The following is a 14,931-nucleotide window of genomic DNA, read 5'->3' as shown; positions in this document are numbered from 1 at the left end:
ATCACATAAATTAATCAAATATGGCATATTCATGGATTGGTCCTCTACCTCTCTTTTTCCAGCCTCACTCTAAAATCCCGCCTGACTTTGGGAGCAAAACTGGAGTAAATTCATCCCTTTGTATTTTATAATGCAAATTATCATACTGAAAAATGCACCTCAAGGAAGGCAGCCAACAGACAGCTCATTTTTGTGAAAGGGGTGGGAATGGAGGACAGGGAGACAGCCAGGGCAAGAAACTGCTCAGGTTTGCAGATCCCAAAGGTAAGCATTAAAACCCATTTTGAAGCACTCCCAACATTTCCACTGCCATCCTTCCTGCACTTTAAAAGCTATGTCCACTGTGCCACCAATTTTTATATCTTTTAGCAAATCATTTAAGATAGTTTTATCTACTCATTACCATAAAGAGTTAAAAGTTACATGGTCTATATTGTCTCAGGATGAGAAAAGGGACAGACAAGGCAAATGTTTTATTTACACTTTAAACTGGATGTGGAAAGATTTATAAATGGATTAATTTTAATTAGTGCCCTCATTATATTAAAAAAAAAAGCATGCCTTAAAATTAATGCATTGCTACCCTGAATATTAACAAATATGTCAAATCTTTGCTTCTTTTAAAGCTCCTTTGTTGCTTAGAGTTTTTTTATTATATATCAAAAGCTGCCTCTGATGAGGCTAATTTTCAAAAACCACGATGGAATACAGCATGGCACAAACATTTTTCTTGGTTTTTAACAAGGCAGGCCCAATAACCATCATTCTTTGGGGTGAATGTTTGCACTGTGGCCTTTGTGTCCCACCTCGCAGTCTGGCCCCCAAACTCATCCCAAAGAACCTCTTTGCTGTTTGAGAAGTTAAAACTAGGTACCCACCCCAGAGCAGAGGTGTTTGAACAATGGCTTTAACATTTGTGTTTCCTTGAACTGTTTCTCTGGAGGCTGCAGGAACTGGATTCCTTGCAGATAAAGTGCAGGTGTGGTACCTGGGAAGGTTTTTAGAAGCTCACATGAGATGCCTTGGCATTTGTGCTGTACTTCTTTAGGGCACCAAGCAAAATGGAGTCACAGCAAGGCCAAAAGTAAAGATTTCATTTTTCTGGGGTTCAGTAATCCAAACCCTGCCTACCTGAGTTTATTCTGCAGACGCCAGGCCCACAGACAGCAAGAGATGTCAACCATCAGCCCTTGTCCCCACCTTCTCCACACTGACTTGTGACAAGCACAGAGAGGGGTCTGCCTTAGGGGGTTTACTTGCAGTACAAACCACGTAAGAAACTCTCAAGCCATTTGCTATCTCCAGGATACCAAGGCTCAACCACCTTACACACAAGTTCACTTGCAATATTCGCTTGTAGTATTTTTCCCATTTTAGGACCACCTCTGAAAGCATCCCCTCTTCTTAAACACAGTGTCCCATAAGTAAGCTCTCTCATCTGAGCAGCTTCTTCTTGTGAAAGTTCCATCAGATTCAGCCTTTCCCCCACCCCACCTACACCACCAGCACTCACCACTGAAGCTCTCTTAATTCCCACTCGATCACTGCAGCCTCTTCCCCCCACAAAGTTAATCTGACTTGCCTCCTCAACAGCCAGCACCACAAATGAATTATTTCATTTTAAAAATTAACACTGCTCTATTCCTGCTTTTTTTTTTTTTCTTCTTCAGCTCCTTCCTGCAAGTATCTCCCGGTGCTGAACTTAACATGTGCTTTGACTCTGCACACAAGGATGGCCTGGCCCCGTCAGTCACAGCAGCCCTTTTCTCACTCAAGCCACTGAAATTATTTCCTGTGCTGGAAGGGGCTGGAGAGGAGCTCCCATCAAACTTTCCTACAGCTCCAATGCCTCCATGGCCACCACAAGCTGCCCATGCCCACACCAGGAGGGGACCAGCACATGACACGATGCCCACACCCACACAAACCGGGCTGTCCCTTCATTACCTTCTCCTCTTCCACATTTCTCCTGTCAGCACCCTGCCCTCTCTGCACTGCCCAAACACAGGGATGTGACTGCTGTCTAGCTCCTGGCAGCCTGTTTACAGACTCCTGCTCCTATTCTGGCAGTCCAAGTAGGCACGAAATGAAACCCCTGGCTGTTCTGGAGGGTGTGCTGCTGTTGTAATAGCCCCAACACAACCTGCCTGAGCATTTCAGGGTATCACAGCTGTGAATGATTGGCTTGTGAAGGATGAAGTCTGGCACCTTCCTGTGCTCCAGCCAAACAAAAGGGAGGAGGAAGAGAGAGAAGTGACACTTTCCCCTCCACTCGATGAAAGCAAAATCTGATGGAGGCGTGGAGGGGGGAGAAACAGTCTGGGGCATTAAGCCCCTTATTAATTAATGCATGTTTTGAAAAAAAGAAATGCAACAGTGCACTCATTTCAGCTGGTTTCTAGGAGCTTTTGTGACCTTAATAATTCATGTTTATGCAAACTGCTTATAATGTTAAGCAGTTGGGTTTTGTAGATTTTGTCCGTTGCATTTAACTGAGATGATGATCTAGCTGTGAAATGAGGTTGGTCATAATACTCACAGGGAAGCTTTAAAAAAAATTTGAGTGTTTTTAGAAGGGCTAACAAAATTCACAGCTTTGTCTGAAATAATTTTCCATCTATTAGTAATACACACAATATAAGAAACATAAAATAATTTTTTACCCAGACTTGTCCTTTTCCTTTGCTTTTCATGTTTTGGCAGCATTTCCAACACCATTTAATTGCTTCTCGAGCACATAATCAGGGTGTCCTGCCTGTTTTGCCTTTCTTCATAGCAACAGGAGCATAAAGGGGGGATTACAAATACTAAAGTGGTCAGAAAAACTAAGGGGCAGGTGGAACTCATATTTTGGATATCAGTTTGGGCTCCTGCAATGCAGAGCAATAAGTAACAAGAGCACTGCTAGCACGGGCAGAGGGTTTACTATTCCAGGCTTGTCACCTGTGGACACACAACTCCTCTGGGACACCACTTCAGACAGTGGCCTGGACTGAGCAGCAGCTTATACCTGACACAGCAGGTAGCCAGAAAAAAGCATGCCAGCACCCAGAATAAGGAGCTGCTTTTTGTCCTGGATATCTTTTATAAGCCTTTCCCAACACATGAGATATGATTATTCCTACACACTCTTCACTGAAACAAGCAGGTTTCTGAAAAAAATCGACATTCACTTTCTATCAACACCAGATAGGCCACATTTCTCACTATCCTTTCAAAATTTGGCAATGTTTAAGGGAAACTGAGAACCTGCTCTTTCCTGAGCACCTTCAACAAGGAGACGGGGACACTGCTGTAAAGGGTCACCTCTCTGAAATGCTGGCAGGCTTGTGCACATCCCTGCCAGGCCGTGTTTAAACTGGAAGCTCTTCCATAAAGACTCTTAGTTGTTTTTTAACCTGACTTTATTTAAACAAGTTCTTATTTAAGAGAAGCAGTGTTCATTTAAACTGAAATCACAGTTTGCTCCTCAATGCAAACTGCCAAGAGCACCTCCCAGCAAACAGAAAGTTTCCAAGTGCAGCTGAGGAAGAGCAAACTGTCCCTGCAGTGCCAACAGCATCATGAAATAAATGGAAGTGGGAGCTGAAAGAAAAAGATGACTGCAAAAGAGATGAGGTTTTGCTCCAGGTTTGCTCTGGCTTTATAAGAAATGGCCCCCAGTGGATCTTTTTTCCCCCCAAATAAGGGATGTTGACTCTTGACAAAACCTACATACACACTAACACTCAGAGCTCACACAATGGCCTTGAAATATCAACCATTTTCAGCAGTCAGTGCAGCCAGGTGAACTCCAGGCAATTACAGACCAAAATGAAACCAGGTGATTTTAAGGCAAGTATTAGGTCTTCCATAGAAAACCTGAAGTTCAGTTTTAACAGATTAACTAGTTTGTTAAAAATAAAAAAATAATAATGTAATCAGTTTTGGCAGCTTACAGTAGGTCTTGGAACAGCCACCTCCCTCCCACCCACAACAACAAAACAATGGATCCAGAGATCCCTATGAGTATGAGCCCATGGCAGTATCATTGCCAGTAGCTCATATAATGTCCACTTTCTGGACTATCTAATAGTACATAAAGTTCAAAATGTATTTCCTTGCATACCTACATGACTCAGACTAATAGTTTTACTCATTACAGATTAGCTACTTAAATCAGTTGACATCTAATCCAAGCTCCATCAAATTTAAGGCCATCCCTTACCCCAAGGTAGGATTAGCCCCTAGGAACACTGAGGAGAGACACTAAAGATGTCATATCATGCCTTCCAAACAGCCGGACGTCCTGCCTCCCATCAGAGAGATTACTCCTGAGCTATCCTCCCATCTACAGGAGATATTAAAAGGCCACAGATAAAATCATTAATTTCAAAGCAAGCTGTCCCCAGTCAAGGCCTCCTACTCACGGGCTTCATTTTTCCAGTGTCTGTATGTACTGAAAAGTGATTCCACTAGAGGACCACTCCAAACAAGAAATACCAATTCTAAACAGTTTCCCTGTGTTTCTCAAACTGAGCTGCCAATTTTGATGCTTGCCCACACCTACAAAAGAGTCATGTAGGACATACTGCTCTTCAGACTGACAAACCTGAAAAAGCAGTTCATTTAAGAAACTTGCAGCTGTGACACCTAAACCTTTCCCTACCTCCCAACCCTAGATGCACATGAGAAGAGGGCAGCTGCCCCCTCTTTGGCTGTGATTTCACAGTCATCACGACCAGTGATTTCACATCTATCAGACTGGAGCACTCAGGTTGCCACCATGCTGGGAGCACCACAGCCAGCCAGAAGACTCTGACAAGGAATGTTCTTTCTGCAACTGTAACAACAGGCCATTACCTTTGACATGGAATACATTTAAATGTAAATAAATGTACAAAGTACCAAATGGTTTAGTGGAATGCTCCGCAGACAAACAATGCTATCTACCCCTAAGAATCAAAATGAATTGGAGGAGGAAGAATCTTTTAATTGATACAGCTCTATATTGTAAAATGGCACTTGAGTGACAGGCAATTACACTTCAAGCAATTTCTATGATATAGTGTCTAACAGAACAGATACAGCAGGAAGTAAAAAAACTAGCAAGCCTAAATACCGCAAGAAATAAAATTTGTGTGCACTCTCTGTGTGATCAGTGCAAACATAACCACAAACATTTGCATTACAATAGTGCAGTAAATAACAACCTCACAGCTGAGACATTTACAGGCACATTAGTAAATACACTTTCACATCTCACAGAGAGGACAGCAATTTATTCAACCATCCAAATAAGACACCTTGCAATCACGAGTCATGCTTTAATTAGGAAGTATCCTCCTGAAAGTAAAGCACAGGTGACCCAGCAGGTCTTTTCCACCCTACACCTCCAGGAGTTGTGATTCACCACACTTCAGACTACTCACTGCACAGAGGTTTAAATCCTTGGATGAGCATGTGGACAAGGCCTGAAAGACAAGGCTGCAGGCCAAGCTGAGCCCATCACACCCTGCTCCCCAGAGCCCCACACCTCTCTGCAGCCACGGTGCACCAACCTGAATAACTGTGCATTCTGGAATAGTGCCACCCATTTGTTTGCTGCATTTATTTATTTCCAGCTGAGCTACGGGAGAGATTTCCCATGCAGAAACGCTCGTAGCTTTATTCAGAAGATAAATAGGAGGATGTTTTCTACTCCACAATGGATTCCTGCTGGAATAGGACGTGTCACATGTCATCTCGCAGCCCAAACCCCATCATAGCAATGAAGACATTTCTCTGCTCAGCTCCTCACCCCAAGAAGTCAAGGATTGAAATACAACCCATATGGAGGAAGAATAAAGGGTGGGGAAGATGATTAAGAGAAGGGGAATATAATCTATGCTGCTGAGAGCCTGGGAAGAAAACTGAAAGCTGGCCTGAATTCAGCATATTTGTATACCCAGATAAACATGGTGAGCATGTTCCCAGCAGCAACACCTGTGAAGGGGGCTTGAAAATTGGAAACTGGCACTGCAGATCTGGGATGACCACAAGTTGGGCAGTCATCACTTGTGAAACTCCTTCAAACCCAGGCACACTGGGAAAACAGGTAAAAGCATAAGAACAGGATTAATATTTTAAAGATGAACAGCTGGTTAAACTTTAATACTTGTCCCACTTGTCATCTGAAATCCTTCATGAAGGGAACTGAGTTCAGATGAGACAGGGACTTTAACATGAGGTCAGTCGCCATTGAAGCTCCTGCCAGCCTTGATTAAAGCTGATGTGCTGACAGCCAGGCACAACAATGAGCAGAGGTGGCTGCCAGGGGTGCCATCCACCCTCCTCCCCAGTGCAGGGGACACAAAGGAGCTGCACCGTGTGCATCAGAGCATTGGGGTGGCATTAAGTAAGCAGAGCCTTTGGGGTTTATGTTCTGCTGCAGACTCTGGACAGAAGCTTTCTCAAAACCCATGGGTGCCAAGTCTCTTTTCGATCTTTGTACTGGGAAATGCATACCCCAAGGGATCTCAGTCATCAGTTTTCACTGGCAACCTATCTTCCCACATCCCTCAAGTGGATAGAGGACAGCAGGATAGAGACTGTGGGGGATCAAAGTCCCTACACTCTAAGTAGAGACCAGGTCTGTGACCACCTGAATACATAATGTAAATAATGCACCACCACACGTGTAAGTTCACAGGACCCAGTGAGGTGTATCCCAGAGCTCTGAGGGAGCTGGCTGATGTGGTTTGCAAGACCCTCTTCATGATATTTCAAAAGTCACGGCAGTCAGGTGAAATCCCAGGTGACCAGAAAAGAGGAAACATTGTACCCATCTTTTAAAGGGGAAGAAAAGAGGACTCCAGGAATCACCTGACATCCTCACCTCTGTGCCTGGAAAGATCATGGAACAGAATCTCCCGGGGACTGTGCTGAGGCACTTGGAGGACAAGGAGATGATTTGGGTCATCCAACACAGCTTCACCAAGGGTGAATCCTGCCTGACCAGCCCAGTGACTTTCTGTGATGGAATGACCACATCAGCAGACAAGGGAAGGACTACAGATGTCATTTATCTGGACTTTTGTAAAGTCTTTGACATGATCCCCCACAACATCCTTCTCTTTAAATTGGAGAGACATGGGTTTGATGGGTGGACTGTTAGATGGATAAGAAGCTGGTGAGAAGGTTCCATCCAGAGAGTAGTGGTCAGTGGCTCAGAGTCCTGATGAACATCACTGACAAGAAGAGTCCCTCAGTGGTCTGTACTAGGACCAGTGTGATTTATTATCTTTATTTATGACATAGATTAAGGGATCAACTGCATCCTCACCAAGTTTGCAGGTGACACCAAGCTGAGGTGGTTTGACACACCTGAAGGACAGGATGCCATCCAGAGGAACTCAGAAAAGCTCAAGGAGTGGCCCACGGGAACACCATGAGGTTTAACAAGGCCAAGTGCTGGTGCTGCACCTGGTCTGGGACATCCCCTGGTACCAGCACAGGCTGGGCATGAGCAGCCCCAGAGCAGCCCTGCCCAGAAGGACTTGGGGTGCTGTGGGTGAGAGGCTGCACATGCCCTGCCATGGCACTCCCAGCCCAGAGAGCCAAATGTGTCCTGGGCTGCATCCAGAGCCCTGTGGGCAGCAGGGCAGGGAGGGGATTCTGCCCCTCTGCTCTGCTCTGCTGAGACCCACCTGGAGCACTGCATCCAGCTCTGGGCTCCCAGCACAGGAGGGACAGGGACCTGCTGGAGTCAGCCCAGAGGAGGCCACCAAGATGATCAGAGGGATGGAGCATCTCTCCTATGAGGAAAGACAGAAAGACTTGGAATTGTTCAGCCTGGGAAAGAGAAGGCTGTGGGGTGGGACCTAATTGTGGCCTTCCAGGACCTGAAGGGAGCCTGCAAGAAAGATTGAGAGAGACTGTGTAGTTCTGTAGTGACAGGACAAGGGGGAATTCCATCAAACTGAAAGAGAGAAGATTTAGATTACGTATTAGGAAGAAATTCCTTGCTGTGAGGTTGGCAATGCACTTCAACAGATTGCCCAGAGAAGCTGTGTTCAGGGCCAGGTTGGATGGAATTGGAAGCAACTTGATCTAGTGAAAGATGTCCCAGTCCATAGCAGGCAGGTTGGAATTCCCTGACCTTTCGGGTTCCTTCCAATCCTGGCCATTCGGTGAGACTAAGACCAGCACATCCAGTAAAATACACAGATCATTATTAAAGCTAGACTTTCCCCACACCACCAGGCAAACCACCAGGCAAACGCTTTTGCCCTGTAAGCAGAGAGAGAAGCAGGAGTGTGTTTCTTCAGTCAAATCACAGTTACTGATTTATACAAGTGTTGTATTTGCATACAGCTGGAGGAGCGGAAAAACCCTGCTCCAGCAGGAAACAAGCTGTCCTTTACCTACCCATCTGGGAAGATGAGAGCTTTGCTGAACTTACACAACATACAATAGGATGGTGGCACAGATGAGAGGACACCTAGTGAAGTCCAAAGTGTTTACAGGAGACCAAGCAGCTGGGCTGCTCTCATGCAGATCTGTAATACCAGGAGGCAAGAGCAGGATGTTTTCCCTGGAAGGCAACAGTGAACACAGTGGGTTTGGCATCTGTTTCAGGAGGTCCTACCTCTGTTGAAATTCTGGACAAAGACTGTTTGTCTGAGAATTTGCAAAAAGTGGAGGAAGCATCAAAGCTCTCCTTCATTTTGTAGGTCAGGAAGGCTTTGGGTTTGGCAGGGTGTCAGCTCATGTGTATCCTGTAAAGTGCACTTTAATTTTTCATTGTAGCAGCACCTACAGACTTTGATTGAAATAAATAATGAATCAATTTGTATCATGAATCTAGGAATCACTCTCTTCTGGTCCCCATCATGGAGAGGATTTTCTCCCCAGTGACAAGCGTTAATGCATTTATGCCCTGGTTTCCCACAGTGGGTGTCACTATTGAAGTGTCAGGAAGGAAGGTTAGAGCTGCTTTTTCAGACTGTTCCTGTCAGCCTCAGCAGTCCGTTTTGGATGAAAACATCCCGGCAGAACACAGCCTGAAAGAAAGCTGGATTTTAAACAGCACAGCAAAAGTCTTTGTGTTGTATATGATTAAAATGTAACATTGAATAGGTCTTTTTCCCAGTCTGAGTCAGGGAGGACAGCTCCACTGTGTAAAAATTACAGGGTTTTTTTGCAGAATGACAGAAGTTTCACAAATCTTTAATGTAGTTAAGAGACTATTTTCCATGGTTTTCTCATTTTTCAATGCTGTTCTTTCTGACAAGTCCCCCAGCACAAATCCTGACAGGTACTGTTCCCCTTGTGAGAGCTGACAGGGGACAGCTGGCCATTCACCATGGTGAGACCCCAAAGCAGTGCCTACCTTCCTTTTCCACACAGCAAAAATATCCAGAACCAAAATCCAGTGGGATTCAGACACACAGTTTGATTTGAACCATTCTGTGTGAGGTCATGATAATTTTAATAAACACAGTTAGTTGGGGGGAACAACTCAATTATTATCAAAAGCAGCCTCACTGTAATTTTAAAGTTTTACCAAATTACTTTAATACAATTCCATTTTGAGAGAAATTTAGCTTAAGTGCACACAGTAAGTGCTGTTACCCACCCAGCTACTAACTCTCTTTGCAAATTGTCTAACACTGCAGAGAAAGTGAATAAAATGCTGGCCAAATCGAACAATAATGAAATTAAAGCTCAACAGCATGGCTTATGACAATGCTCCAGCAGCATCCTTGGGAGGCTGCACTGAAGAGGAGGTGCCATTAGGCAGGTATCAGAGGAGAAGTATTAGATTGCAGTATTACAGCTGCTCCCACCTCCCTTGCAGAGCTTTACAATGTCACAGCAAGGCAGCAATATCAGTGTGCTGATACTGATTAGGAGCCCTTTTTAGACAGAAAAGGATAATTGTTTTCTCCTGGAGAGGACCCATAAATTAATTTTATTCACCCAGACCACCTCTGTCATTGCTGGAAGCTGCTGCTGAAGGACCACAGACTCTGCCCTAGATGACACCACATCGCATGCAAATCTCCAGCTCAGAGCAGTGGTAACTGCACAAGATATAATGTCTTGTGACATGGTGAAGGTCATATTAGACTATGTGACCTTCAGGCTAAATTTATCAATTCAGTGAAATATATTATTAATACAGTTTTTAATTAAGACAACATCATAGAAAGAGCAATACTGCTTGCTCCATTGCAAGATCTGTATTAAAGTACAATATTCATTTAATCACTTTTGTACATGATCTAGTTAAAATTAGCCGGGAGAGCTGTTACTATAACACGTGGGTAATAGAAGCAGAAAGCTGAGGCTCACCAAAGTGAAGCCACTGCACTTCATTAAACCACAGCAGCCTCAGCAGGGCCAGACACGCCAGCGGGGAGAGGCACAAGAGGGAACGCTCAAGCATCATACATGCTACAACTCAGACCTTAAAGAACAAAATGCACTTCATTACCGTGCTATTGTTTTGACAGAAACAGACCCCAGATTACTCATTTGCTGCTGCTATTCTCACCCCATCAGCAGTCGGGTATGCCTGAGTCAGCACTGGACACACTGCTTAGCCTGGTGTGAGGCAGTGCCAGGCTTTCCCAGGCTCTGTGCAAGACCCAGCTGTCACAGGGACAAGGGGGGCAAACCCATGAAAACACTCTTTTCTACTCATTCTCTGCATACGTTAATCTACGTGCTTATTCCTGTTTACATTATGAGGTGTATGTCATGAAAGAGCTTACAGGATGTGTACTGCAGCCAAGTTAATATTGCTGCTGGAGCCTCAGCCTCTGTATTTCCTGACTTAACATGGCCCAGTTAAAACTACCTTTTTTCTTTTTTGTTTTTTAAATTCTACACTTGTCTAATGGAGTTTATGAGGGCTTTGAACTCATTTCAGGTTATAATGTTACACAGAGCACCCACAAACACCTGCAGGAAACCCAGCAAGAGAACAAGTTCCATACTGCAGACAATAATAATATACAGAAATATTAGCTAGTATAGAAATGTGTACAAATATAGTAAAGAAGCTACTTTTAGCAACAACATTCAGAACAGTTTAGAAATGTGTCTGCATTATAAGACCTTTTCACATATTACTGTGGTGAAACCCAGACCTTTTCATTTAGGGCAACTCAACTGTCCTTTCAGGACACAAAGTGTGCAGTGTACAAGAACTATAATTTTTTTTAAAGGGGTTTTTTCCACAGATGTAATGACTTGGATTTAAAAGACAGGAAGCATTTCCCAATGCTTGTGCAGATGAATTAAGACAGATGGACCTCATATTAAAGCATTCCCTACCTCCCAACACAAGTGTGCACTCTTGCACCCAGCCAAAATCCTGCCCAGAGATGTTCAATATTTCATAAACCTACTGAAAAGCTAGTAAAACACCTATGGTAATATCATGAAGATGTGCAATAGCTTTTAAATTTGACCCTTACAACATTAAGGTTTGATGTCACCAGCATTGCCAAATAACCCCTGCAGTAGATACCTGCCACACAAGATAGCTGCAGCTCTCTGCATTCCCAGGAAATCCTTTTCAATACCACTTAGACTCTCACCTTCTCTCCCTACTTCAACTCATTTGAGACAATCAGTGCCTTCATTTCTACCCTGAGAGGCCTGGGCATCCCTGGCTGGACCCAGCTCTGCTGTGCTGCTGGCAGAGCTGCTGGCAGCTGCATTTGCCAGCTCAGGAGCTGGTACACCAGACTAAACATCTCACACATCAAGATTTTAGACTAGCATTGCCCTGTCAACATTTCAAAGGGAGCATAGAAAAGACCTCATGTCATGAAAACCAAAGTAGAGAAAAGAGAAAAGAGAAAAGAGAAAAGAGAAAAGAGAAAAGAGAAAAGAGAAAAGAGAAAAGAGAAGAGAAGAGAAGAGAAGAGAAGAGAAGAGAAGAGAAGAGAAGAGAAGAGAAGAGAAGAGAAGAGAAGAGAAGAGAAGAGAAGAGAAGAGAAATCCTTCCCACTTCTATAAAATGTTCGTGAGTTTTATAAAAGTTTAAAAAAACAGATTTCCTCCAGGCTAGGCACTGAATAATTTTAAAGAAAAAAAAGACTTCAAAGACACATTTTCCATTCTATTTGAGTTCAGGCATTTTGTTTTTCAGAAAATTATTAACTCAGTAATATTGGTAATATCACAGGCTCTTCTTCCACTTGGCATGAGCTTTGGCTACCCAGATAATTCATCGAGTGCAAAGACCCATGCAAGAGAGGGAGCAGGCACTCAACAAAAGTTTGTGAGTCATCCCAAGGGCTTAGCACGGCATTTGCAAGGACATGCATCCTGCACACTAACGTGAGAGTTGCAGAGGGTGTACAGGCATTGCAGTGTGCCTTAAAATGAAGGCAGAAGGAGCCTGCACCAAGGTGGTGGAGCACTCTGGTAACACCTGCTCACAGCCACTCCAACTGCCCCTCTGCCAGCAGTAAAACGAAGGCTAACTCTGATGTCTCCACTGAAAACATGAGGCTGGTGCAGGGGCAGTGCTTGAACCCGCTGCCACTGCACTGGCCAGACCAACATCTCCTGGCAATCCCCCACACACTCCCGCAGCCCCCAGGGACGAGGGACTGAAGGCAGTTCTGGGACCATTCCTCTCCCAAGCCTTCACAGCGCTCTTTCCCAGCCAGAGGCAGAGAAGGTTTGACAGCCCAATTTGAATTGAGAGAAATTCACGAGCATTGCTGCTCATTAAAAGGATACCGAGGGAAAGCACTGAGGTTAACGGGATGGGCTATATTAAGCCCATTTACAGCTTTATGGTGCCTTCAAAGGGGCATCGGAGCCTTTTACGACCACGTAGAATGGTCAGGTAGCTACAAACTGAGACAGGTTGAAGAGAGCACCCCAGGCCACCCGAAGGAGAGGCAGCACAGTTAACTTCAGAGTTTGAGGTCAGCTCTTGATGTTTTCCTCTTACATATCTCATCCACAACTGCTCCCCGGCTTACAATACTGCATATATCACAGTCTGCTTTGTGCGAACAGGAGTATTTAATGACACAGAGAACTACCTTCTGATGATTGGGGGGGGAAAAATCGGCCACATGCTTCATGCTGTCTGATTTTATTAAACTGCTCTGTACATGGAAGTGGGGGGTGGTTGCTGTTTTTTCCGCAACAGCAGCCCCTCTTCCTCACATCCCCGGGTCCTGTGTACTGCAAGACAGTAACAGGCACTGTCACAACATGACCTAATCAACGCCGGGAGATAGGACAAAGTGTCACAGCAGGCGATGGAGCTGCCCCTCGCCCCCCAGGCAGGCACGCCAGGAATAGCAGAGCGAGGGCTGGTCAGAGACCCAACAAGCACCCCCAGATCAGGGGATATGGCCCACTGACCCCCAGAGGAATGAAACCCCACCAACCCCGGCAGGACGGACCCTATCAACACCTGCCCCATTGACCTACAGAGTGATGGACACCCCTGGCCCCTGGGCATGTACTCCAGCAACTCACCAGCCTCCTGGGGACTGAGCTCCCAACATGATGGGGTACGCATTCCCGAGGGGATGCGACCCTCAGCTCTCCTGGGCATGGAGCCCCAGGGATCACGGGGGAGGCATCCCACTGACACATGGAGGAGGGGCTGCTAACCCGCACAAACAACTCTGGGTAAGATGAAGAGCCTCAGGCCTTGGGTGGGGAGATGCACCCTGCCCTCCCGCGGGACACGGAGCCCCCAGCCAACTGGGGGAGGCACCCACGACCCCCGGCAGATGCAGCCCCAGAGGCAGCGGCGAGGGGGCTGCGCCTCGCCGTCCGCCGGGGCATGCAGCCCCCAGTGCCGATGCTGGGATAACCACAGCGACCGCCGGGCGATGCAGCCCCCGCGTCCCGCTGCGGCAGCGCGGGGGGAGCGCAGCGCCCAGCCCAGCCCAACCCCGCGGGAGAGAAGCCGCCGGCGGGGCAGCCCCGGCCCCGCCGCCCCCGCCGCCCCCGCGCCGCGCTCCCCACTCACCTCGGCGGGACGGGGCCCGACACCTGCCCGGCGTGCCCGGGGCAGGCGCACCCGGCCCGGCGCCGCTGCCTCGCCGGCTGGAGCGCCCGGCCCGGCCCGCGGAGCGGCGGGGGCGGCCCCGGCGGGGCGGGAGCGCGGGGATGCCGCGAGGGGCGGCCCGACGGGGCGGGCGGGGCTCCCGCCCTCCTTCCCTTCGCGGGACACCTGGGCCGGGCACGGATCGCGCTGCGGGGGCCGGCCGGCGCTGCAGGAGCTGCCCGGCGTCTGCGGCCCCCGCCGAGCAGGCGTTGCTCTCTGCCAGGGTTTTAATGTTTTAGGGCACATCGGGATTTTTTCAAGTCTTTTAAACGCTTTCCTTGTATCGCTTTTATCTTCGGTTCTCGCTCAGCGGGCAGTGCTAGTTCCAAGGATGATTTAAAAGAACAGTGAATTACACTTTTTTTTTTTTTTTTAATCTAAGCGGATCCTTTCTAATATTTTAATAAAGTTCTTTTTTTCCTTTAATAGAAACCTCAAGATTATCAAAATAAAACTGCATTCTTAAAGTGTTTAGTTGCTTTTTCAGGTCTGCGTTCCTTAAGCACTGCAAAAGAGAATGGTCAGTGTCTCTGCTTTCTTTCAAGCGAAAATCCTCTCCTGACTCATGGCCCTGTACAGGGCTTAGGGAGTGTTTTTCCAGCGCTGCTGTTCTAAAATTAAATTTAAAAAAAAAGAAAAAGAAAAAGAATTCAGATCAACCAAAGTGTCTCTAAAGTATTGTCTTTATTAAAGACTCTGTCAGGTAATCACGTTACAATTTGGCCCAGATGCTCTGCCTATCACTTCTTTGAAGATGATTGCTCGTGATGGCAATGTCTGGGCTGATAACTAAATCAAGCTCAGCGTTTAGAGCAGAGGGTTGTCTACAGGCACTTGTTGCAGTGACAGGCTCACCACAAGACACCAGG

The 14,931-nt window shown here is 46.3% G+C and overlaps 1 protein-coding gene across 3 annotated transcripts in view; it reads right to left on the bottom strand.

Moving 5' to 3' along the window:
- Positions 1-14,021, bottom strand: part of PDZD2 (PDZ domain containing 2) — a 201,973-nt gene extending 187,952 nt beyond the window's left edge. For 2 of the 3 annotated variants that reach the window (XM_059837117.1, XM_059837119.1), the window contains exon 1: positions 13,985-14,006. The gene's annotated coding sequence lies outside the window, so the exon portion shown is untranslated. Of the gene's footprint in view, positions 1-13,984 lie in introns of all 3 variants that reach the window. The other variant, XM_059837120.1, reaches the window with a different exon arrangement.
- Positions 14,022-14,931: the final 910 nt, after the last annotated feature.

Source organism: Haemorhous mexicanus, chromosome Z (assembly GCF_027477595.1).
Source record: "Haemorhous mexicanus isolate bHaeMex1 chromosome Z, bHaeMex1.pri, whole genome shotgun sequence".
In the NCBI taxonomy this organism is placed as follows: Eukaryota; Metazoa; Chordata; class Aves; order Passeriformes; family Fringillidae; genus Haemorhous; species Haemorhous mexicanus.
The sequence above is the reverse complement of the archived record's forward strand: the minus strand, read 5'-3'. Positions and strand labels throughout refer to the sequence as shown.